General features: G+C 37.8%; 1 protein-coding gene across 5 annotated transcripts in view; it reads right to left on the reverse strand.

The window, feature by feature from the left end:
* Positions 1-27,510, reverse strand: part of FKBP5 (FKBP prolyl isomerase 5) — a 122,213-nt gene that overhangs the window by 83,886 nt on the left and 10,817 nt on the right. The window contains exon 3 of one of the 5 annotated variants that reach the window (XM_024983659.2): positions 14,641-14,671. The exons of 3 other annotated variants lie outside the window; for them this stretch is intronic. The gene's annotated coding sequence lies outside the window, so the exon portion shown is untranslated. Of the gene's footprint in view, positions 1-15; positions 14,672-27,510 lie in introns of all 5 variants that reach the window. One more of the 5 variants, XM_059880395.1, reaches the window with a different exon arrangement.

Raw genomic sequence — 27,510 nt, forward strand, 5'->3', positions numbered from 1 at the left:
TAAGCAGAGCCCCACCTGCGGACAGCAGATGCAGTGTTCCATCAATTAGGACAGGCAGGCTTCCCTCCTTCCCAAATGCACAAGGTGGCTCCCATTTTCTTCTATAAAGAGGTAAAAATTTTCTTTATTCCAGAGGTTCAGCTATACCACTAGGATATATATAGTATTTGTCTTCTTTCCTTCATCTGTGCAAGGGCCTTAACATCCTGGTCCTTAAATACTGAAAACAAGACTCTGGAGATCTCAGGGAAGTTCCTACTATTTCTTTTCCTTCAATGTCTGTCCTCTGCTTCCAGAAGTATTATTAGACAGACTTGGGTATATCCTTGGTTATATCCTGGTTATATCCTTCAGGTCGCCTAAACATGTTTCTGGGATAAATATCAGAAGTACTCAAGAAGCTTTAAAAAGTCACTGATGCCTGTGGACCCACTTTCAGAGAGTCTGGATGAAACTGGCCTGTGATCAGGATATCCGTGTTTTTAGAAAGCATCTCAGATGATTCTAGTGTGCACACAGGGTTGAGAAACATTGGTCTTTTCTCTCAGATTCCATCTTTGTCCTTTTGCTCTATATCCTAAAAGATACCTTTTGATGAAATTTCTAGATCACCTTTTGTTTGTCAGCCATGTCCACTGTTGTCACTTAATCTGTACAATGGATTTTTAAAACTAATGTTTATTTCTGTATACTCTTACTATCTGATTGCTCATTTTTTCTTAGCATGTCCTTACTTCATGGATGCAATTACCTCCCAAATGTTTCTGAAGATTCTTAGAATAAAATGGGACATCTCCCATGAATACATATGTGGCTAAAAAGTTTTTAAGGAAAAAAAATGCGGATTTTATGTATTCCCTAGTATCTCCCGATTTTGCTGGTGGTGCAGATGGTAAAGCATCTGCCTACAATGGGGGAGACCAGGGTTCAATCCCTGGGTCAGGGAAGATCCCCTGGAGAAGGAAATAGCAACCTACTCCAGTACTCTGGAAAATTCCATGGACGGAGGAGCCTGGTAGGCTACAGTCCATGGGGTCGCTAAGAGTCGGACACGACTGAGTGGCTTCACTTTCTAATATCTCCCAAAGGCACTAGGCAGTGGTGAAGATTGAGCAGTTAAACGGAAAGGAGAGAACGGCAGCATACGTGAATATAAAGTAGAAGGGTATGTATAAGATGCAAGAGTGACAGGTGAGAATTTTGATACTCATATTATGCTTACAAAGGGAAACAATAAAATGCTTTGGTTGAAAGGGAACTGAAGAATAAGAAATAACTAGACAAGCTTAAATACACAGGGGAAAAAGTCACAGGGAAACAAAAAAGTAATGATTTGAGAGTAAGAACACAAGCATAGATTTTCCCTGGTGGCTCAGAAGGTAGTGTCTGCCTACAATGCGGGAGACCTGGGTTCAACCCCTAGGTTGGGAAGATCTCCTGGAGAAGGAAATGGCAACCCACTCCAGTATTCTTGCCTGCAAAATCCCATGGACGGAGGAGCCTGGTAGGCTACAGACCATGGGGTCACAAAGAGTTGGACACGACTGAGTGACTTCACTTTCTTTCTTTAACTTACAGCTAAATTAATATGGCTAAATAAAAGTAAGGTTTTCCTCAAGAGGAATGTTTAAATGAAAATTCACAAATTCATACCATAAGAATATTATTCAGTCTTTAAAAAGGATGAGATAAATCTAAAGAGAATATTGAGCTAAGAGTCTAAACATCAAAAACATCAAAACAAATGAACTGAGAAAGGATTTTGTAGATGTCCATCCATTAAAAAAGAACACCACTGTAATAAATGAAATGTGTTGTTAGAATGCACAGTGCCCAATGATTTGGTTCTCTGGGCTGTAAACAAAACCAAAGTCACTCGATGATGTCAAAAAGGGACAATATACGTGGTACAGACAATGTGGTATATCACAATTATTTGCAGTAACCAACTATGGTTCCCAGTATAGATTTGGTGTATACAATCATTTTAGAGCACTGGATTACAATTATGCAAATATTACATGCCAAAATGTCTTTTTCATCATTGTTCTTTCCTAGAGTTAAGACAATTAAACTCTAAAAATATTCATAGGAAACAGGTGAGGCCTTAGCTATTCTAGATAAAGTGTAAGTCACTCAGTCATGTCCGACTCTTTGCAACCACATGGATGATACAGTCCATGGAATTCTCCAGGCCAGAATACTGGCGTGGGTAGCCTTTCCCTTCTCCAGGGGATCTTCCCAACCCAGGGACTGAACCCAGGTCTCCTGCACTGCAGGCAGATTCTTTACCAGCTGAGCCACAAGGAAGCCCTTATTCTAGATACGCAATCTTCTAACAATGACATGCAAGTTGGAACACTGTCCAACATGTACTATGAAGTGAATGGGAAGCTGCAGAAGAATTAGTATGATCCTATTTTTAGGAAGAAAATGGTGTACATTTACTAATATATACAAGAAATGTATATTTAACCACTGTTAAGATAGTGTTACCTCTGGAAAATGAGATTTAGGAGGGTAAAAAGGAATTTTCATTTGTAAAATTTATCATTTAAATATTAACGATAAGTATATATTTCTTTCATGATTTTTAAGACAAGTTTTTTTAAAAAAAAGATGAAATGATGAAAATACTTCATTGCACTCATCAGGATTTTTTATTCTTTCTGTTCAATTTAATTCAAACATGGTGGAGTGCCTCCTATGTAGAGGAAGCAAACTCTGGTTGAATGAGGGGTGCTTGTAAGAGATCCAGAAGGCAGTCGGGAGATGAAGTCTGCACTCAGGAGAGCTCTGGGTGACAGTATACATTTGGGAGTTATCAGATTCTACAAGGTAATTAAGATATAAGTATAGGGGCGCCCTAATTCATAGTCCAGTGGCTAAGACTCAGTGCTCCCAATGCAGGGGGGCCTGGGATTGATCTCATCAGGGAACTAGATCCTGCAAGTCGCAGCTGAAGATCTTGCATGTCTCAGTAAAGATCAGAGACGCAACTAAGACCCTGGTCACAGCCAAACAAATAAAAATAAATATTAAAAAAAATAAATAAAAGTACAGTTGCAATTGCTTCTAGGAAAGTGAAACTGGCTTTCAAACTTTTAATGTCCCAACCTCACTTCTGATTACTATGCCCTGTGGCAGTACAGATGAAATAATTTCCATAGAACTTACACGCTGCTAAGGGTAAACACAGGAGTGAGCCTCTATTCATGTTTTGATAGAAAAATTATATTTCCACCTGTGCCACAGAGGTATATTAACTTGAGTTGACTCATTTGGATCAGTTTGATTCCAAGTCTGCTGATGATTTCTAAGAACAGGACAACAAGGTAACATATGGCAGAAGGGCTGTAAACATCACACAGGCAGAGTGTGTCCTATTCATTTTTGAACCCCCACCACCTAGTGTAAATGGACATACAAGAGGCACTCGATAAACACAAATGAACTGTGATATTCAAAAGCAATCAATGTAAAGATAATAAAATAGTAGACAGTGTAAGGCATCAGCACTGAAATTTAATTATCAGTTGACTATATTCCTTTTCTAGGTCTACTCTGAAAAATCTAACCTGGAGAATGACACCACACCTAAGAGAGGACCTTCCAAGCTGACAAGTTAACCTCCTAAGTGAATCCTGCCAGCTAGATAAAGATTTGTCCATCTTCCCAAGTAAACACCCTCTTTGGAATGACTCATATATTCCATGCTTCCAGAACAAATTTCTAATTATAGGGCATGTATACAATAGAGTACTGCCCTGTGCCTGAATTTAACCTCAAACCTGTTGTAACTAAGCTACAGGATCTTTGGTTCTTGCTCAGTTTTCCATTTCTCCATCTGTAAATTTTGGGGGCGGGGGTAGAGGGGGTGGGGTTAGACTAGAGTGATAAATCTAAGATTTATTCCAACTCCTAATTTTTTAAAAAAATTTATTTTTGGTTGCACTGAGCATTCAATCCTGCACACAGGCGTTCTCTAGTTGGAGCAAGGGGTGGCTGTGGTGGCTTCTCTGGTTGCAGAGCACAGGCTCTAGGGCACCTGGGCTCAGGAGTTGCAGCACACGGGCTGAGCTGCTCCAGGGTGTGTGGGATCATCCCGGACCAGGGACAAACAAATGTCCCCTGCCTTGGCAGGCGGATTCCTATCCAGTAAGCCACCAAGGAAGTTCCAACTCTAATGTTTTATATCTAGGATTACTTTTTAATGAATAAGTGCATGTTTTACCTTATAGGAAAATGTCGTTTGATATGTGGAATGGAAAACAATTCCCAAGGAATGGAAAAAGTTATTCTGGTATCACAGAGTTCACTTTCTACTGCAATCTTCTGGTAAAACTTTATTAATTCTGAGGGTTATCCTCTTAGATATTTTCTACAGCTGCCGCAACAGTTCACCAATGTAATGGCTTAAACAATATGCACTTCTTATCTCACAGTTACGGAGCGCAGAAGATAGAAATGGGTCTCATTGGGCTAAAATCAAGGTGCTAGCATGGCTGCACTCCTCCTGGATGCTCTAGGAAAGAGTCTTCTGCTTTTTCTAGACTCTAGAGGCTGCCCATCAGCTCAATTCAGTCGCTCATTCGTGTTTGAGTCTTTGCGACCCCCATGGACTGCAGCACGCCAGGCTTCCCTGTCCATCATCAACTCCCAGAGCTTCCTCAATCTCATGTCCATCGAGTCAGTGATGCCATCCAACCATCTCATCCTCTGTCATCCCCTTCTCCTCCTGCCTTCAATCTTTCCCAGCATCAGGATCTTTTCCAGTAGTCAGTTCTTCATATCATGAGGCCAAAGAATTGGAGCTTCAGCATCAGTCCTTCCAATGGATATTCAGGACTGATTTCCTTTAGGACTGACTGGTTTGATCTCCCTGCAGTCCAAGGGACTTTCAGTAGTCTTCTCCAACACAACAGTTCAAAATCATCAAATCTTCATCGTTCAGTTTTCTTCACAGTCCAACTCTCACATCCATACATGACCACTGGAAAAACCATAGCTTTGACTGGACGGACCTTTGTTGGCAAAGTAATGTCTCTGTTTTTCAATATGCTATCTAGGTTGATCATAGCTTTTCTTCCAAGGAGCAAGCATCTCTTAACTTCATGGCTGCAGTCACCATTTGCAGTGATTCTGGAGCCCAAGAAAAGAAAGTCTGTCACTGCTTCCATAGTTTCTCCATCTATCTGACATGGAGTGATGGGAACAGATGCCATGATCTTAGTTTTTTGAATGTTGAGTTTTAAGCCAGCTTTTTCACTCTCCTCTTTCACTTTCATCAAGAGGCTCTTTAGCTCTTCTTCACTTTCTGCCGTAAGAGTAGTGTCATCTGCATATCTGAGGTTATTGATATTTCTCCTGGCAATCTTGATTGCAGCTATGCTTCATCCAGCCTGGCATTTATGATATACTCTGCATATAAGTTATATAAGCAGCCTTATGGCCCACTTCCTCCATTTCCAAAGCCAGCAATATCATCTTCTCTCTGGTCATCCTTGCTATCCCCAAATGTAGATGGTGCTATGGTCACCTTCTCCCTCTGGCCACAGATGGGAAAGTTTCTCTGCTTTCTTAAGAATCCCTGTGATTATGTTGGGCTCACCTAGATAATCCAGGAAAATTTCCCCACCTCAAACCTTTAACCTTGATCATATCTGCATATTCCCTTCTTCTCTGTTAGGTAACACTAATAAATTCCAGGAGTTAGGATGTGGGCATCTTTGGAGGGATCTTTATTCTTCTATCTATCTTAGATGCCTAGTCATCCAAACAAGATCGTAAGAATGTCTCCCAAGCCTAGAATTCTGTTGACTTCCACCATCTTACACTCAGTATTCTTTCAACATTCCTTCCTCTCTCTCCATTTATTTACCATCCAGTTGGTTTACAATGTTCTAATCTGACAACAGAATTAAATCTAACATTTGATACATTATTATAAAAAATTCTTCAGACTTTCAGAAAGCCCAAATTAGAACATTTATTGTTTCTCAATTTTGTAATAAGTTAAAAATTATAAGTAAACTTGATAAATACAGTGCATGTTTTCTCACCTCAAACTTAATCACTTAAAAATTAGTTTAAAAACTGAGTCCCTTATCTGATTCTGAAATGCAAGCAGCTTGCTATCCCCAAATGTAGAACACACAAAATTTTTTTTAAGAGTTGACAATAAACTGCATATATTTAAAGAATATACAATTTGTAAGTTTTGACATACATATATGTATTCATAAAGCCATCACTGCAATCAACATAATGAATATATTTGTCAGCCACAAATTTTCTTTGTATCTCTTTATGATTCACTTCTCTCTGGCTTACATCAGAGCAATCTCTGATTTGCTTTCTGAATAGTTTGTATTTTATAGAATTTCATATAAACGGAATGTCTTGTTTTCCTCCTGAATTCTCTTACTTTGAGAATAAAATACATTGCTGCATGCATCAACAGTTTGTTCCTTTTTGTCGCTGTGTAGGATTCCATTGTATGAGGCAGGGCACAATGTCTGCTGTTGATGCACACTTGGACTGTTTGCAATTTTTGCCTGTTACAAATAAAGCTGCTATGAATATTTGGGTACAAATCTTTATGTGGTCATATGCATTCATTTCTCTTAAATAAACGCCTACGCGTGGAAAAGGCTAAATCACAGAGCAGGTGTATATTTTAGGTCTTTAAGAAAGTGGCAAACTGCTTTCCAAAGTAGATGTACCATTTTGTATAGAAGTGTGTAAACGTTTCAGCTGCTCCATGTCCTCACTAACAGTACTGTAGGCCTTTTTAACTGAAGACATCCTAACATCTACATAGTGGTGTCTTATTATGATTTTAATCTGCATTTTCCTAATGAGTAACAGTGTTGATCATCTTTTCATGGGCTGACTTGCCATCTGTGTATCTTCTTTGGTGAACTGTCCAAATCTTTTGCTTATTTTTGACTTAATTTTCTTAAGTTTTGAGAGTTCCTTGTTCAATCTGAATATCTTTAATCAGATGTGATCTGTTAATATTTTCTCCCAGTCTGTGACTTGTCCTTTTATTCTCTTAAAGGTGGCTTTCAAAGAGATGTTCTTAATTGATATACTCCAATTTATCTTTTTCTTCTATTATAAATCATGCTTTTGGTGTTCTATCTTAAAAATCTTTACCAAACCCAAAATCAAAAATATTTTCTTCTAAAAATTTTATTGATTTGGGCCTTACATTTAGGTCTATGGTCAATTTTGAATTAACTTTTATATATAAGGTAATGGCACCCCACTCCAGTACTCTTGCCTGGAAAATCCCATGGATGGAGGGGCCTGGTGGGCTGCCGTCCACGGGGTCGCACAGAGTCGGAAACGACTGAAGCGACTTAGCAGCAGCAGCAGCATATAAGGTATGGAATAAGGTATGGATTTAGTGTTTTGCATATGAATATCAAGTTGTTCCCCTACCATTTGTTGTAAACACTAACCATTTTTCTATTTAATTGATTTGGCACTGTACTCAGAAACTGACCATATTCTCTGTTCCATGGGTCTACTTACTTTACATCAATATCACTGTCTTCATTATTGTAGCTATAGTAAGTTTTAGAAATCAGATGGTTTTAAGTCCTCTCTATTCTTCTATTCTAAGTGAAGTGAAAGCCACTCAGTCATGTCTGACTCTTTGCAACCCCGTGGACTGTACAGTCCATGGAATTCTCCAGGCCAGAATACTGGAGTGGGTAGCCTTTCCCTACTCCAGGGAATCTTCCCAACCCAGGGATCAAACCGAGGTCTCCTGCATTGCAGGCAGATTCTTTACCAGCTGAGCCACAAGGGAAGCTCTCTTCTATCCTAGGACCTTTGCATTACCATATAAACTTTAAAACCAACTTGACACTCTCTACACATTGCCAGCTGAATTTCTGATTGAGGTTGCACTGAATCTATACCTTTAGAGAAAACAGACATTATTGAGCTTCCAATCCTTGAGTACAGTATATCTTCATTTATCTTAGTTTTCCTTAATCCCTCTCAGTAATATCTAATAGATTCCAGTGGAGAGATCTTACATATCTTTTAGGAAATTTATCCTTAGGTACTTAGTATTTCAAATTTTACTACAAATGGTATTCTTTTAAAATTTCAACTTCTGGCTGTTTGTTTTCTAGTATATAGAAATATAGTTGACTTTTCTGTATTGATCTTATATCCTGCAATTTTGCTTGTTGGTGTTCGGTTGCTAAGTCATGTCCAACTCTGCAACCCCAAGGATTGTAGCACACCAGGCTCCTCTGCCCTCTACTATCTCCAGGAATTTGCTCAAATTCATATCCACTGAATCAGTGATGCTACCTAACCATCTTATCCTCTGCCTCCTCTTCTCATCCTGCCTTCAACCTTTCCCAGCATCAGGGTCTTTTCCAATGAGTCAGCTCATCGCATCTGGTGGCCAAAGTATTGGAGCTTCAGCAAGTCTTTCCAACGAATGTTCGGAGTTGATTCACAACTCTTCGCTATCACTCATCTGTCTTGGATGCCCCTGTACGGCATGGCTCATAACTTCACTGAACTATGCGAGTCTCTTTGCCACAAGGGTGTGATCCATGAAGGGGGCCACTTTGCTAAGTGCACTTAATCCTAATAGCTTTTTTTCTTTTTAAAGAAATCATGGGCAATCATGTTATCTGTGATAATAAGTTTTACTTCTTCTATTCCAATCTGAATGCCTTTTATTTCTTTTCTTATTTGACTGCACTGGCTATAAGTTCAAGTACAGTCCTGAATTCAAGCTGTGACTCACAGTGGACATCATGCTTTGTTCCTAATGTTGGAAGGGAAGGATTCAGTCTTTCAGTGCTAAGTATGATTTCAGCTATTAGTTTTTCATGGATGTCCTTTATCAGACTGAGGAAGTTTCTTTCTTTCCCTAATTTGTTGGCAGTTTTTAATGATGGATTTTGTTAAATGCTTTTTCTGCATCTATTGAATTGATCACATGGTTTTCCATTTTTACTTTACTATATGATATTGATTTTGAAATGTCAAACCAACCTTGAATTCCTGGGACAAATCTCACTTGGTCACTGTATTTTTTTATCGTTTTATATGTTGTCGGAGTGTATTTGCTAAAATTTTGTTAAGAGTTGTGCAGCTGTGTTCATGAAGGATACGAGTCTGTAACTTTTTCTTGTAGTGTATTTGGTTTTAGTATCAGGACAATACAATTGTTATAGAATGAGTTAAGAAGGATTCTCTCCAACTTAATGGAAGAATATGTTTAAATTTCGTATCATGACCTCCAAAAATATTTGCTAGAATTCATCAGGGAAGTCATCCGGGCCCAGAGTTTTCTTTGGGGGAATTCAATTTCTTTAACAGACATAAGATTATTCAGGCTATTCATATTTTCCTGAGTGACCACTGGTATTTTGTGTCTTTCAAAAATTTACCCACTTCATTTAAGTGTCTAATGTACTGACATCAAGTAATTCATACCCTTCTCTTACACAGCCTTTTAAAGACCACAGTACCTGCAGCTTTGCTGGCTCTTTCATTACTGATGCTGCTAACTTGTGTCTTCTTTTGCTCCTGATCCAACAGGATAGAGGTTTATCAGTTTTATTGGTCTTCTCAAAGAACCAGCTTTTGATTTCATTAACTTTCTGTTTTTCTATTTCATGGTTTTGGATTTGATCTTTAGCTCATTTCTTATGCTTACTATGGGTCTGATATTCTCTTCTAGTTTCTCAAGGTAGAAGCTGAGGACAATGATTTGCTCAACTTGACTTTCTCTAATGTAGGTATTTAGTGAATTTCCCCCTGAGCATTACATTAGCTACATCCCACAAATTTTGATATGTTGTGTTTTCATTCTCTACAAAATGCTTTCTAAATTCATCTTTTTTTCCTCTGACTCATGAGCTTCTTAAAAATCAGTTAGTTTCTAAATGTTTAAAAGTTTTCCACATATCCTTCTATTGTTGACTATAAATTTAATTCCCTTTCAGTTAGATAACATACTTTTTATGATTTAAGTAATTTTATTGATACTATTTTATGGACTAAAATGTGTTGGTAAATGTTCTTCTGTGCAACTGGACAAAATATGTATTCTGCTTGTATTGGGTAGAATGTCATATAAATGTCAGTTTGGTCAGTTGGTTGATAATAGTTTAACTCTTCTAAATCATTACTAATTTTTTTGTCTACTTGTCCAGTTATATGAGATGATGGCTGTTCACTAAACTTATTGTGATCATTTTAAGATGTAAGTCAAACCATATGCTGTACACCTTCAAATAATACAGTGCTAGATATTAGTGAACAAAAATAACGTTTTCGTCCACTAATTCTATCACCTGTGTCATTTCTGGATCTGTTTCTATTTTTTAATTTTCCTCCTCAAGGACTGCTTCCTTGCAAGTCTGATGCTTTTGACTGGAGACCAGATGTGAATTTTACCTTGGTGCTATTTTTTTTTCCCCTCTAGTTTTTTGAGATATAATTGACATCTAGCACTGTATAAGTTGAGGGCTTTCCTGGTGGCTCAGACAGTAAAGAGTCTGCCTGCGGTGCAGGAGACCAGGGTTCGATCCTTGGGTCAGGAAGATCCCCTGGAGAAGGAAATGGCGACCCACTCCAGTATTCTTGCCTGGAAAATCCCATGGGTGGAGGAGTTTGGCAGGCTACAGTCCATGGGGTCACAAAGAGTCGGACACGACTGAGTGACTTCACTTTCACTGTATATAAGTTGAAGCTGTACAGCATATGGTTTGACTTACACATATCATGAAATGATCACAATAATTTTAGTGCACAACCATCATCTCATACAGATACAAAATTAAGTAGAAATTTCCTTGCAATGAGAACTCAGGATTTACTCTCTTAACAACCTTCCTATATAACACAGAGCAGTGTTAATTATTGGAGAAGGAAATGGCAACCCACTCCAGTGTTCTTGCCTGAAGAATCCCAGGGACAGAGGAGCCTAGTGGGCTGCCGTCTATGGGGTCGCACAGAGTCAGACACAACTGAAGTGACTTAGCAGCAGAAGCAGTGTTAATTATATTTATCATGTTATGCATTATATCCTAGTACTTATTTACCTTATAACTGGGAGTTTGTATCTTTTGACTGCCTTCACCCAATTTCCCCTTCTCCTGCCCCCACCTCTGGTAACCACAAATCTGGTCTCCATTTCTATGAATTTGTTTTTGAATTATAATTGACCTACAACACTATGTTAGTTCCTGTTAAACAACATAGTGATTCAGTATTTCTGTACATTTCAAAATGATAATTACAGTAAGTCTAATGATCACCACAGAAAGTCTAGTCACAACAGGTCACCAAAGATATGCATAGTTACTGACTATATTCCACACACTGTACATTTCAGACCCTTGACTCTTTTTTTTGCAACCAGAAGTTTGTACTTCTTAATTTCTCTGACCTATTTCTTTCTTTCTCTTAGTCCCCTCCCCTCTGGCAATCACCTGTTTGTTCTCTGTTTCTGTAATGCTGTTTCTGTTATGTTTGTTCATTGGTTTTGTGTTTTGGATTCCACATGTAAGTGAAATCACACACTATTAATCTTTCTGTCTGACTTAACAACTGTATAAAGATATCACATCTGCGATATCCTTTCCTCTGCTGATGGGTAATTAAGTTGCTTTCATATCTTGGCTATTGTAAATAATGCTGCAATGAGCACGTATGGTTACATATATTTTTTCTAATTAGTATTCTGTTTTCTTTGGATAAATATCCAGGAGTGGAACTCCTAGATCACACAGTGTTTCTATTTTAATTTTTAGAAGTATCTCCACACCATGGCTGTACCAATCTACATTCCCACCAACAGTTGCACAAGGGTTCCCTTTTCTCCACATCCTCACCAACATTTGTTATTTGTTATCTTTTGGACAACAGAGTGCTACTTTTTGTATAACTATACATTTTGAGCTTTGTTCTGGGGTGCAGTTAAATTACTTGGAAATAGTTTGATCCTTTTTTTTTTTTAATGGTGTCAACAATGACTGATTTTTTTATTGGAAGATAATTGCTTTACAATCTTGTGTTGGTTTCTGAGAACTATTTGAGTCAGTCCTAATGAGGGGGATGAACCTAGAGCCTATTACACAGAGTGAAGCAAGTCAGAACAGTTTGATCATTTTGAGGCCTATTTTTAAGCTTTGTTAGAAGGGATGAGAGCAGTCTGTAGTTTAGCACCACTGCTGGGGCAACACCTTTCTGAATACACTACCCGATGTCCTGTGACTTAGGAGGTTTAATCCCTTTGGCTGATGGGAATACATACTACTTTAACCCTGAAAAGGAATCAGGTATTATTCCCTCTACTCTCTTCAGATGGTTCCTGGCTTAAGGGAGCTTCCATACAACATGTGCACTGATTATTACTCACCTGAAAGCTTAAGGGGGAACACCCTGCAGACCTTTGAAGTTTCCTTTTTGTGCCCTCTTCTCCAAACTATAGCCTCCTTTACCTCCAGCTCTGTCTCCTCTACTGGAGAGACTGCTGGGATGAGGCTGGGTCCCATGCTGCAGCCTGGAAACTCTCTCCAGGCAGTAAGCTACGATAATTGTAGACTTCATCTGTTTCTCCTTTCTTGGGAATTATCATCCTTTGCTGCCAGTTGTTCAGTGTTTGAAACTTCATATATTTTTTTATGGAGGTTTTGTTTGTTCGTTTGTTATGTGATTACAGCTGAGAGAGTAAATCCAATCTGTTATCCTATGTTGGACAGAAGCACAAGCTTGCAAGTGTATTTTTAAGCAAGTATTTTAAGATAAAGGGAGACACAAGAATTATGAATGGAACTTCAAATGGGAAGAAAGTATTTTATAAAATAAGAATTATTTAGAACTAATTTTTACAGTCTGAAATCTAAAGGATGTAGTTTTTCCATAACATTACAAAAGCCAAAACCTATAACTGGCAGTAAGACATCTCTCTCCTAAAATGGCAGGTATTTGATTTTAAAACAACTGTCAAAAAAAAAAACTGTCAAAACTATGGCTTTGCAAATATTTCTGAAAACCTGCATAACTTCAGCATCTCGTTTTTCTTTAACGTATGCAAGAAGTTTAAGCCTTATGAGAATAAAAAAGTATGATTTTACATTTCTAAATGCAATTAATAAATATAACACAGCTTTTACAAAAATCCGGGTTAAAAATCCCCTTTTATTAATTCAGCTAAAAAATACAGTGCAAATCATCTTAATACTACAAAAAAGTTGGCTTGTTGTTGACACTGGTATTAATAGTTTTTGCAGGTCTATAAAACTTGCTTTTGTTTTGAAACAAACTTCAAATGGACACTTATAATACACAAACCTATCAAGTATTTCAATATACTGAGATTTTAACACTGCTTCCACTGGAAAGAAAGTCCGCAGACTATTTAAAACACATGCACATTCTGTAGTGGTGCTGACAAACACCGCAGGAAAAGCAGTCTGTCACTGAGTCGGTCACAGGCTTGCTTCTCTGTGCACCTATTTAAACTTTTAACTAGCACCACCTACAGATCTCTACCCTCACCATGATTTCCTAAGAAAACAACATACACAGATGCAAAGAGTTGAAGGAACAAAAGGGCAGAGAAGTCAGTAAAGAGCTCTGCTTGGATGACTTCCCCCTGTCCACTTCTCAAAATCAACCTCCATCAAAGTGACTTATGCAGCTCAGACTGCACTATCTGGATCCTTGCCCTAATGCTACTCAATCATCATTCATTCCATTTATGGATGGCAATTATACAGACTAGCCAGATTCCAAAAATTCACCTAAATATTTGGAGGAAAGTCTTAGTTAAGGTGAGAGGGAAGGCTTTTAATGGACAGTGAGATGGCAAAGAAGAAACTGATGGAAACTGACAGGAGACAGAAAGGCACATCCATGGAGCCAAGTGTTAAATCTGAGTCTGGCTCATTCTAACCGTCACCTTATGCCCCACCTCTTCACCTTCATACATTCTCCCTGGAAAGTTGGGTTACTCTAGTTTTTAGCTACAAAGCTAAGAGTTGCCTGTTGAGTTAAAAAAAAAAAAAAAGTATTCCATTAGCCAAACTGTGTAAACTAAAATTTTTTAAATTATAAATATAATATAGTTACATGTTACAGCAACTTTAGGAAACGAAGGAGGAAAGAAATCACCATAATCCCAACACCACAATTTAGGAGTCCTTTTTTAAAAACAGATTTTTTACAGCAGTTATAGGTTCACAGCAAAACTGAACAAAACAGTCAAAACAACCTTGAAAAGAACAAAGTTGGGAGGACTCACACTTCATGGTGCCAAAACTTACTACAACGTGACAGGAATCAACATAGTGTGGTACTAAGATGAAGACAGACACACAGATCAGAACAGAACTGACAGCTGGTAAATAAACTCTTACATTTATGGTCCATTGATATCTGAAAAAAGTGCCAAGACAATTCAATAGGAGAAAGATCAGCCTTTTTTCAACAACTGGTGCTGGATCTTAATATGCAAACGGTTATGAAGTTGGACACTACTTCACACTACATACAAAAAATCAACTCAAAATGGACCAAAGACCTCCTCATAAGAGCTAAAACTATCAAACTCTGAAGAAAGCACAGGAGTAAATCTTCACTGACCTTGGATTAGGCACTGTTTTCTTATGTGAAACTGAAAGCAAAAAAAAAAAAAAAATCAGCCTTCATGAAAATTAAAAACTCTGTGCTACAAAGGACACCATCAGGAAAGTGAAAACACAACAGGATGAGAGAAAAATTTTGCAAATCAAATATCTGATAATGAGATTGTATCTAGAATATACTAAGAACTCCTTTAACTCGATAATAAAAAAAATAACTCAGTTAAAAGGGGGCAAAGGATTCAGACATTTCTCCAGACAAGATTTACAAACAGCAAATAAGCACACGAAAAGATGCTCAACATCATTAGGCATCAAGGAAATGCAAATCAAAACCACAATGAGATAGCACTCCAAAACCACGAGGATGGCTATTAGCAAAGAGACCGATAACAGCCAGTATCGTCAAAGATGTAGAGAAGGTGGAACACTCATACATACACTGCTAGGAGAAAAGTACAAGGATGCAGCTGCTGTGGAAAATAGTCTGGGAGTTCCTCTAAAATTTAGTTATCATCTGATCAACAATTCCAAGAAAAATGAAAATATGTCCATACAAAAACCTGGACATGAATATTCATAATAGCTAAGGAGCAGAAACACTCCAAATGTCCATTAGTCGGATATGTCCATTAGACATTAGTCAGAAATGTCCATGAGATAGATAAAAGTCATATACCCATACATTAGAATATTATTCAGTGATGAAAAGCAACGCAGTACTATAACCTGCTGCAACATGAACCTTGAAATATTATGCTAAATGAAGGCCAAGCACAAAATGCCATATCTTATACAATTCCATTTATACAAAATGTCCAGAACAGGCAAAGCTATAGAGACAGAAAATAGACTGGTGATGTTATTGGGTAATCAGGAAAAGGGGGTGACTGCTAATGGGTATGAGATTTCTTCGAGGGTGATAAAGTGTTCTGAAGTGGGGTAATGGTAATAGTTGTGTAACTGTGAATATACCGGAAACCACTGACTTGTAGATTTTAAAGAGATAAATATTATGTGAATTTTATTTCAATAAAGCTATTAAAAGATTAATCTATTGAATGGATGAACCATAATTAATTATATACATTGCTTCCAATTTATCTACTCTATGTAACACAGCTGTGAATAGTTTTGTGCCTAGGCTTTATCACATTATAAAATTAGGGGTATGAATTTGGTTTGTAGGACTCTTGGCTTGACAACATGGCAGCAAGTCAGTCAACTTCTTTGTGCCTCAATTTCCCCATATACGACATGAGATTACTAGCATCGATACGTCTTTGGATTCTGAGAAATAAAGTAATGTGTGTAAAGGGCTTTACACGGTGCCTGTCACATAGTAAACTTTCAGCATTAGTTGTAGAGGCAGCTATTCTAATTGTTATTCTAGTCTGCATTATTTTCTGAAGATGATTTCCAGAAGGGGTATCACTAACTCAAAAAAAAAAAACCATGGACATTTATGTCTGAATACATCCTGCCAAACTACACATATCAAACTGTAAGTCACTTCAGTCGTGTCCGACTCTGTGCGACCCCATAGACGGCAGCCCACCAGGCTCCCCCATCCCTGGGATTCTCAAGGCAAGAACACTGGAGTGGGTTGCCATTTCCTTCTCCAATGCATGAAAGTGAAAAGTGAAAGTGAAGTCACCCTGTCGTGTCCGACTCTTAGCGACCTCATGGACTGCAGCCTACCAGGCTCCTCTGTCCATGGGATTTTCCAGGCAAGAGTACTGGAGTGGGGTGCCATTGCCTTCTCCGACACATATCAAAAGGGGTGCACTAATTTTTGGCAGTAGTAACTATATGAGAATCAGAGTAACCATGCCATCATCAACATTATGTTATAATAAATTTGTTTTCTTAATAGGCATCTCATTTTAACTGTTCATTTGTGCTGCTTTTGAAACCCAATAGCTTATCAGCTTGAAACCCAACAGTTTTTCTAATTATCATATAAATCCTACATACCCTGATCATCTACTTAATGTGAAATCTGTGCAAGACACTATACTGGGGGCTACAACAGAAACTTAAAAATGAGTCAAGCAGAGGATTCTATGTGAAGTAAGGCAGAGAAGCATTTTAACTCAGGATAATTATGATTAAGTATAACAAAGCTACAAAGTATTTATGAGGGCAGGTTTATAAAGATTCATAAAGGGGAGAAAAGATTGCAGTGTTTCAGCTGATTCTTGAAGGATGAACAAAATTTCAACTGGCAAGGGTGTGGCACGAGTGAAATCAAATCAAGGCTGGTAAAAGAACACAGCACACTACAAGACTCTGCGACTAGAGTACAAAGTGGCCGGGGAGGGGACGGTGAGAGAACAAGGCACAGGGTGCTCTGGGAGCACAAAGAGGTCCCTCTGAAACAGAGCCATGACCATGTGAGCTGAGGGCGAGCGTGTCTCCTAGGACAATCAGCGTGCAGAAAAACACGAAGACACAAATCACTGTGACCCATGCAGGGAACTGCACGTAACCCAATTTGGCTAAAGTGGAGGGTACATGTGGGAAGGAAGCAGATAATGCTAAATGGGCAGAGGCCTGACTATGAAGGACCTTGTGTGCCAGAAGAAAGCATTTGAACTTTTATTCCAAAGCAAGTAGAGAACTGAAGCGTTTTTAAGAAAAGAAGTGACAATCAGACTGACTTAAAAAATGAACTCTGGTAATACTCCCAACGGCTTCCCATTTCACACAGAATAAAGCCAAATCCTTCTTATGCTTAAAACTCTACATGTACACTATTGATGCTATCTATAAAACAGGTAATTAATGAGAACCTACTGTATAGCACAGGGAACTCTACTCAGTACTCTGTGGTGACCCAAATGGGAAGGAGATTTGAAAAAGAGGAGGTACATGTATATGCACAGCTGATTAACTTTGCTGTACAGCATGGTCAAGCAGCTAAAGGCCAATAAAGATTTTTAAAAATAATAAGAATAAAGGGGAGAAAACCCACGTGCTGGTCGGTGGCTATCTCTGAAATTATTTCCTGTTGCTCCTCCTCTCACTCTGCCCATGTGACTCTGGCCTTCTCGCTGTACCTTCAATACGCCGCTCCTCAGGGTTTCTGCACTTGCTGTCCCCTCCACCTGAAACTCTTGCCCCAAATCAGCTTCCTCACTGGTCTCTGGTTTGCTTCCTCACTTCTAGCAGGCTCTGTTTAAACACTTTATCAGACAGACCCTCCCTATTACCAAGTATAAAAGAGCAAGGAACAGCAACAATCAGTCCTACTGTTATTTTCCCCCACTTACCACCTGGCACATGTATTTATCTGCAAATTTCCAGTCTCTCTTTAATTTTCTTCCAGGATGGATCCTCTTAATGACCCTGATATACAAACTATTATTAGCATGTCCAGATGGTGAAATTCAGGGGCATAATACTGCTCGTGTGCAGTGGAACCAGGCAGAATGACTCCTGAGCCTGCATTTGAACCATTTCACCTACTAACTCTGGTGAAGTCACAGGGCCCTGGCTTTGACTCTAGATTATTTCCTGTGACTAGGCTCCATCCTGACAAGCACCATGACAGTACACTCTAAATTCACACTGTTCTTCTTAAAAAAAAAAAAAAAAAAAAAAAGATACTCATTCTTATCATTTGTTATTAGCTGAGTTTCCAAAGCCAAGAAACATTTTTTAAATGATCAGTTAAAATGCACAAGGTATCTGGACTTGTATCTAGTCAATAATAAGCTGGCTTTTTTTTTTTCTTGTGTTGGACCCACAGATATTAAAACAAAATGAAAAGATTTTATGAAACCACACAAAGAACGAGCACAGAGCGAGTACAGAGCTTGACACCAAAACTACTTTTCCAAGACTTTTTTTCAAGTGTAATAGTCAACTTCAGGAATAAAACTAACTCCAACTTTAAAATACACACAACAAAATTTTCTGAGGTATTACACCAAAGGAAGAACATGGCAGCTGCCTGGAAAACATCCAGTAAATACAATATCGTATGTAGAGAAAAATAATGAAGGTGAGGGACTCCCCACGTAGCCCAGTGGTAAGACTATGTTTCCAATGCAGGGACTGGGGTTTGATCCCTGCTCTGGGAACTAAGATCCCACATGGCTCGTAGTGCAGCCAAAAAATTAATTAATTAAAATTTTAAAATAAGGCCATTAAAAAAAAAAAAAGTGAGTTCCCAATTAGATTTCTCCCGATTCTTTTCCTGTTTCTCAGATTACTGACTTCTTCTCTTAATTGCTCTTTACATCCCATCTCCTATTACTCAAGTTGTTTAGTCACTAAGTCGTGTGCAACTCTTTTGCAACCCCTGGACTGTAGACCAGCAGGCTCCTCTGTCCATGGGATCTCCCAGGCAAGAATGTAAGAGTAGGTTGCCATTTCCTTCTTCAGGGGACCTTCCCCATCCAGGGATCGAACCCACGTCTCCTGCATTGTCAGGCGGATGCCCACCACTGAGCCATCTGGGAAGCCCATTACTGCAAGTACCTCTTTTCAAAATGTAGTTTTCAATCAACAGCTTTTCCCCTGTCAACCACTTCATCCCAGAACTCATCCACTCTTAATTTCAACTTCACCTGCAGATAACTTCCAGATCTAGTTAATTTCTTCCGATTCCCTTCTCCAGTTTTTTAATCTCTCTTGAATTGCCTGGTTAGAGATACTTAAGAACCCTTTTATAGCCCTACTTTTTTTTTTTTAAATCAACTTTTCCAAACTTGGCCCCTTCTCTGTTGCCTTCATCATCTGCACTGTCTGGATGTTCTTCCGCAACTTCAAACACTTCACTTTCCCCACTTCATCGACAGGGCCCGCCAACTGCGCGTTGCTTCCTACCGCCTGAGCTTTTCAATCCCACAGCCATCACCACATTCTGCGTTTTCTTCCTTTCCTTCCTGAGTCACCACAGCCCTCCAGCCTACTCACTCCCTTCTATTCATTCGGTACATACCACCAGTAAACATGCCCCAGTTCAAGGACTTAAAATAGTTCCTGAGAACAATGAAACCCAACTTCTCAAACCAATACTCAGGGCCTTCCATCCTTTCAGACGGTCACTTGTAAATGTTGAGCTTAAACATCCCAAGGAGACAAAACCTTTGAAAACCAACATTTTGATCTTTCATATCTGGATCAGTGTAATGTATACTCTAAGTCTGCAGAAAGTATAGGCTACCATCTTCCACTTGACTTCAACTACTTATGTCAGGCAATGGGGATATTTGATTTAATCCATCTTCTGAACCACTCAAATTACCAGGAGGAGGATTCATTTTCAAAAGTTGAACTCTTCTAACCCACAAAATGAATGCATGTAGTTATTAGAAAACAACAACTCATGTCCTTAATGAGTGCAAAGCAGTATGCTATCTTTAAGGGGGAATTTTCCAACATCTATAAAAAGTGCTAAGAACACACAGAAGAACTACACAAAAAAGATTTTCATGACCCAGATAACCACGATGGTGTGATCACTCACCTAGAGCTAGACATCCTGGAATGCGAAGTCAAGTGGGCCTTAGGAAGCATTGCTATGAACAAAACTCGTGGAGGTGATAGAATTCCAGATGAGCTATTTCAAATCCTAAAAGATGATGCTGTAAAAGTGTTGCACTCAAAATGCCAGCAAATTGGGAAAACTCAGCAGTGGCCACAGGACTGGAAAAGGTCAGTTTTCATTCCAATCCCAAAGAAAGGCAATGCCAAAGAATGTTCAAACTACCACACAATTGCACTCATCTCACGTGCTAGTAAGGTAATGCTCAAAATTCTCCAAGCCAGGCTTCAGCAGTACGTGAACTGTGAACTTCCAGATGTTCAAGCTGGATTTAGAAAAGGCAGAGGAATCAGAGATCAAATTGCCAACACCTGCTGGATCAATCACAAAAGCAAGAGAGTTCTAGAAAAACATCTACTTCTGCTTTATTGACTACACCAAAGCCTCTGACTGTGTGGATCACAACAAACTGTGGAAAATCCTTTAAGAGATGGGAATACCAGACAACCTGACCTGCCTCTTGAGAAATCTGTATGCAGGTCAAGAAACACTTAGAACTGGACATGGAACAACAGACTGGTTCCAAATTGGGAAAGGAGTACATCAAGGCTGTATATTGTCACCCTGCTTATTTAACATATGCAGAGTACATTATTCAAAATGCTGGGCTGGATGAAGCACAAGGTGGAATCAAGACTGCCGGGAAAAACATCAATAACCTCAGATATGCAGATGACATCACCCTTATGGCAGAAAGTGAAGAAGAACTAAAGAGCCTCTTGATGAAAGTGAAAGAAGCAAGTGAAAAAGTAGTCTTAAAACTCAACATTCAGAAAACTAAGATCATGGCATCTGGTCCCATCACTTCATGGCAAACAGATGCAGAAACAATGGAAACAGTAACAGACTTTATTTCTTGGGCTCCAGAATCACTACAAATGGTGACTGCAGCCATGAAATTAAAAGACGCTTACTCCTTGGAAGGAAAGCAGAGACATTACTCTGCCAACAAAGGTCCCTCAAGTCAAAGCTATGGTTTTTCCACTAGTCATGTATGGTTGTGAGAGTTGGACTATATAGACAGCTGAGCGCAGAAGAATTGATGCTTCTGAACTGTGGTGTTGGAGAAGACTCTTGAGAGTCCCTTGGACTGCAAGGAGATCCAACCAGTCAATCCTAAAGGAAACCAGTCCTGAATATTCGTTAGAAGGACTAATGATGAAGTTGAAACTCCAATACTTTGGCCACCTAATGCAAAGAACTGACTCATTGGAAAAGACCCTGATGCTGGGAAAGATTGAAGGCGGGAGGAAAAAGGGACGACTGAGAATAAGATGGTTGGATGGCATCACTGATTCAATGGACATGAGTTTGAGCAAGTTCTGGGAGTTGGTGATGGACAGGGAAGCCTAGTGTGCTCAAGTCCATGGGGTCGCAAAGAGTTGGACATGACTGAGTGACTGAACTGATAAAAAGTATAAGTGCAAATATCCTTTAGCCCTCCAATAGCACTTCCAGGAAATATCCTGTAGATAGTCTCACTGCTGCTGCTAAGTCATTTCAGTCATGTCCGACTCTGTGCGACCCCAGAGATTGCAGCCCACCAGGCTCCCCCGTCCCTGGGATTCTCCAGGCAAGAACATTGGAGTGGGTTGCCATTTCCTTCTCCAATGCATGAAAGTGAAAAGTGAAAGTGAAGTCGGTCAGTCGTGTCTGACTCTTAGCGACCCCATGGACTGCAGCCCACCAGGCTCCTCCATCCATGGGATTTTCCAGGTAAGAGTACTGGAGTGGGGTGCCATTGCCTTCTCCAATAGTCTCACAGAAGAAAACAAAATTACATGTGGAAGGTTATTAAACACAATATTGGTGAAATGGTTTAAAAAAAAAAAAAAGTGGGCACACTACTAAAACTTCCTTGACTATTATTATGCATCTCCACAGTGGAATATTATGCAGCAATTAAAAATAAAGAAGCAGTTACAAGGACTTCCCCAGTGGTCCAGTGGTTAGGATTCTGCACTCCCTGTGTAGGGGGCCCAGATCCAATCTCTGGTCAGGGAATTGGATCCCACATGCTGCAACTAAAGACATCACAACACCCACTGCAGTCAAATAAATAAATAATTTTTAAAAAATTCTTTAAAAATGGAGCTGTTACATATGAGTTGATATGGAAAGACCTTTAAGAAGGGGAAAAGCAAGTTACACAACAATGTAGACTACTATTTTATTTGTATAAAGAAAATGCACATATATTTGTAAATGCAAGAAAATATCTAGGAAAAAAATACCAGTCATTAACAGTAGCAAATTCTGGAGAATGGGATTCAAAGAAAGAAACAAGGGAGTTTTACTTTTTGTATGGTATGTGTGTGTGTGTGTGCACATACATTATCTTTTTAAAAAAATCATCTTAACTTTCATTTTTAAAACAGGACTGAGCACAGCAAAGACTCTTTAACTTTGGATGAATGCAATTGAACTTGATTATCTACAGTGCAGGAATTATGAGCTACTCAAAGTGCTTAATGAGAAACTCATCCATTCATTCAACAATTATTTATGGAACACTAACTACATGTCAGGCACTGTACCTGATGATACTGACATAATGGTGAACAAGAAGGACCTCATCCCTGCTCCATTTTTCCTGTTTGCCTTGTAAGAACCACTCTGACTTTCAGGTTTGTGTTCTCATTGTGTGCCTATAGTTTCCCATAAAATAGATAGAAATTAATAGAATAATTACATCAAACAAAAACAAGGGCTTTAAAGGTTAACTCCTATCTCCTTCATAATTAATTGAAAAAGTTATCAGAGACACACTTTGTGAAAGAACAATTCAACAAGCACCATTTCAAATAAATTTTAAGAAGTAACTTAGATGGTAAATGAAATTTAAGGGAAATTAGCTAAGAAAATTCAAAAGGGAAGAAACATTATAGAAAATTTTTCTTTTCTGTATGGATTTATATATACTCACTAAATTCTTCTACAATAAACACGTACCATACAATAAGGAGAAAGTAAGAGCTGTTCTTGAAAAGAACCCTTTGTTACAAAAACAGATCAGCTACTGCCTAAAGTCCACACCCCTAACTCATTATACCAGGCCCCGTATGGTCTGGCCTGGTCGAGACTCTGTTTTGTCAGCCTAGAGCCCATTCCACCCTCTACTGCAAACAGCATTCTGGGACTTTCCACCAGGGAATCACTGCTCCTCACCCCTGGGGGTAGGCCCATTCCCAGTCCCGCCAGTCAGTTCCTTCAAGCCCCCTGGCCATCCCAATAGTTCAGAGGCAAAAACATGACAGATCCAAATCCAATCAATTCTGAAAAAGGCTAATTTTAATGAGGCTATTAAAATGGTAATTGCTGACATATAATACAGCTAAATTTCCTAGAAGAACTTTGTAATAAATAGAATTCTCATTTAATGTGGTCCCTGAATATTCTGAGTGACTGTAACTTCAAATCACAAAACTGGAGTGAAAGAATCATAACGGACCTCTTTTGTTGAAATACAACAACAACAACAACAACAAACACAGTATTAGAAAATTCCCATTTCTAAGAAGTTACTAAAACTTCATGTTGTTTCAAACAATAAGAATGTTGAAACCATATAGATCACATCCTGTTAAAACAGGTAAGTATAGAAACAGTAAGAAAATAGGTTACCCAGCATACACGTTAATCATATGTCTTGTGACAGAAATCTTCTAAACCACTTCAAAAATAAAGACCTCAACCTTTAGTATTTCCTGAGGCACCTAAAATGCCACAATACCTAAAACAAACAAACAAAACCCAAACACTTGAAATGTATAATAAACATTTTTTTTAGTATTTTTTTTTTATCAGTTAACTATTTTCTTTTCAAAACTAGGAAAACTATAGAGTACATTAATAAATTACAAGGGAACAAACTTCAACCCAATATGAGAAAATAAAACTTAACCATTAGAATTTCCTAAGAGTAAAATGGACTATCTTGTAAAACAGGGACCTCTCCTTCCCTGGAACTAAAACTAAAACCAACACTCTGTAATTCTCTGAAAATAAGACATCCTTGAAGAATTTGACTGCTGTGCCAGCTGTTTTATTTCTTGAGAGTATAGCTGAACACATATAATAATCCGTTTGCATTTTTTTCTAGCATTGCACAATTTTCCTGGCACACAATGTGCATACTGTATTTATTATCATATTTAAGCATCTGACAGCATTTTAAGAATCCATATTATTATTCTCTAACTAAATGCACACATAATTTTTTAGTCTTCAAATGGCCATGGATTTCAGTAAAGTATCCTATACATTCTTTCCACAAAGTTTAAATACATTTCCTGAACTTTTAGCTTTCAGTTTCCTGTTCGTCAATGGCTACAATTCTAGAGGCAATATATAAACACACCCTAGCCATGGTATTTCCACTTTTGACAACAGTGGATGTAAACTTAATATGACCAAATAGAACTACAGTGCATATGAATGGTATATGACAGCTAACACAGCAACTGCAGTAGTTAAGGCATAAAAATGGAAATATAAATATATTCCTTTTTAAGAATTCACATAACAACCTCTTTTTTAACTTAGAACTCAGAAAAGGTTTCTCTCTCATTAAAAACTGATAAGCTTTCTTTATTAGACAATAACGATGAAACCCATCCTATTCCCTTTTTTCTCTTGCTTGCCAGGAAGCTCAGAGCTAAATTCAGTGTTTAAATACAGAAAATATCTTACCTCAGATTACTGGTTTAGAGATTTCTTTCCACTCTCATCCTGCTCATTATTTCTCAAGTATTTTATGCTTGAATTCTGGTTTTTAATAGTGTTTGCCTTTTAATTTTAATTACAAGATATCAAATCTTTTCAATGAATATAGAAGAAACTTAATTTAAAAGTCATATATTTATATCACTGAATAATCTGTTAATCCAATTCACAAAAAATGTAGGTCCTAAAATGTATCTTTACTTTCCCCTTTTAAAGTTGTTTCACATATTTCATGATTCATTTTTTAAAAAGTCATTGCTGAGTTCTCAAAATAAAAGACTAGGATCAAAACAAATTACTAAATTAGGGACACAAGATTAGGAGAATTATTAATTTTTAAACGTTTTCAATTTTCTAACAAAACTGGTCTGGCAAAGCTAGATAACTGTCATAAAAAATTAATTCACATAAACTGTACTAAAATTTTGTTTACTGTTACCAGCATTTCAGATGCAAAACAGACAACAGGTATAAAAATATTTACTTAGGAATCTTAAAGAGGAAAACTCAGTCACACTTGTTTAGCAGCTATAGATACACAAACACGAAAATATTCAGCACATGGTAATACCAAATAGTTTATTAAAGGAGATATGAATAAAATGAACAAAAACAATAGGAAGATGAACTACAACCAAACTGACAAATCTAACCAAAAACTAAACAAAAATATACCATGAGTTGAACAGAAAATCTAAATAGTCATATTAAAAATGGAAAAAGAAATAAATTTATTTTATAACAAAGACTACAGTCTATAAGAATGTATAATATTAAAGCTCTCCACTTATAGAAGCCACAAATAAAAAACGGAAAATAGTAAATGGAGTAAGCAAGACAGCCAAATAATTTATATAAAGGTTACAAAAACCAATTGTTCCTTTCTCTCTCATCATACGAGAACTGGAAGGCTTACACCCAAAGCTAAATTATATTAACATATACAATATTTATGCTATATATTACATATATAATATAGTATTATACACAGTGCACATATTATAATTATACACAATGATTTATATATATAAAGAATATATTCTATAAATATATATAGAGAAGCCTTTGCTTCTCTCTATATATTTGTATGTATATAGAAACAAAGGCTAAAAACCACTCAAAATATAATTTAACAAATTTCTTTAAAACAATAAAACAGTTTACAAGAAAAAAATTTTAAAACAGAAAACAAACTCCTATAATTTGAAGAAAGAGGCTAAGAGATCCTTACACACACACAGCTATCAAAAAAATCCAAAATTTAATTTTGAAGTATTTATCTTTCCTATTAGCATAAATAGAAGTTATAATTTCCTATAAAGAATAATCATCTATATAAAACAAGTTGCAGATCATAAGAGAAAAAAATCCTCAGAAAAATGAAGACAGGAAAAAGAAACTAAAGCCTAGACAATACAACTAAGGGATCTGATACAAAGCACTGAGGACACGGACACAGTTCTTCTTTGTGTATATACACTTCAGCTTCACGGCGTTTGAAAATGATAAAGAAAAATAAGTATTTCAGTAAAAATGAATCTGGTTAGAAGCCTTTTTTTTTTTTTAAGAGATAGGGCAGGATGAACAGAGAGGTCTGGGGCATCTTTATGTAACCCATGACACTTATTCTTTCTTTCATCTTGCGGAAGAATACAAAACATGGAAATATTACCAGCTGTGAAATAATTTTATGATAAAATTATGCTTAAAGTGACTAAAAAAGTATTTGCACATCACACAAGTTTTCAAAACACAAGAGGAGCATCTTGCCAAAGTTAAAACAAGACACTGCAAGAGCAGAAAAGTGGTGTGACAGTGATTTAGAGATTAGGAACTGACACTACTGAGAAAAAATTACGTGCTCTGTAAAAAGTGAAGGAAGCATTTATTGAGCAACTAGAGTATCCAGACACTAAATAAAGATTAGGGCTTTATAAAATATAGTCTGTCAGATTACATCTAGGTAGGAAAACGATCTAGAAGAGTACAGTGCTTAAGTAAGCTTCTCACCTTTACGTGTGGCATATGGTAAAATGTAAGACACTGAAGAAGATGTAAGCTTAGAGACAACTGTCCGAGCAGAAGTACTGGTTTGGGGGCTGTGAGGTGAAAGTACAATAGTTTCCAACATTTCATGCTAACCTTACGGGCCCATCAATCACTCTATAAGAGAACCTGTGTTCCACCACGATAGGAACAAAATGTCCACTTTTTTTGAGAATGTTATTTATAACACTATTTATAACTTAAAACTTTAAAAATAAAAGAAATCCTTTTATTTCTAAAGCACACTTTGGAGTTTGGTTTTAAACATTACAGCAAAAGAGACACAGATGTATAGAACAGTCTTTTGGACTCTGTGGAAGAGGGAGAGGGTGGGATGATTAGGCAGAATGGCACTGAAACATGTAATATCATATATGAAACGAATCGCCAGTCCAGGTTCAAAGCAGGATACAGGATGCTCGGGGCTGGTGCACTGGAACAAACCAGAGGGATGGTACGGGGAGGGAGGGGGGTTCAGGATGGGGAGCACGTGTATACCTGTGGCGGATTCATGTTGATGTATGGCAAAACCAATATTGTAAT

This window comes from Bos taurus, chromosome 23, assembly GCF_002263795.3.
Source record: "Bos taurus isolate L1 Dominette 01449 registration number 42190680 breed Hereford chromosome 23, ARS-UCD2.0, whole genome shotgun sequence".
Taxonomy (NCBI): Eukaryota; Metazoa; Chordata; class Mammalia; order Artiodactyla; family Bovidae; genus Bos; species Bos taurus.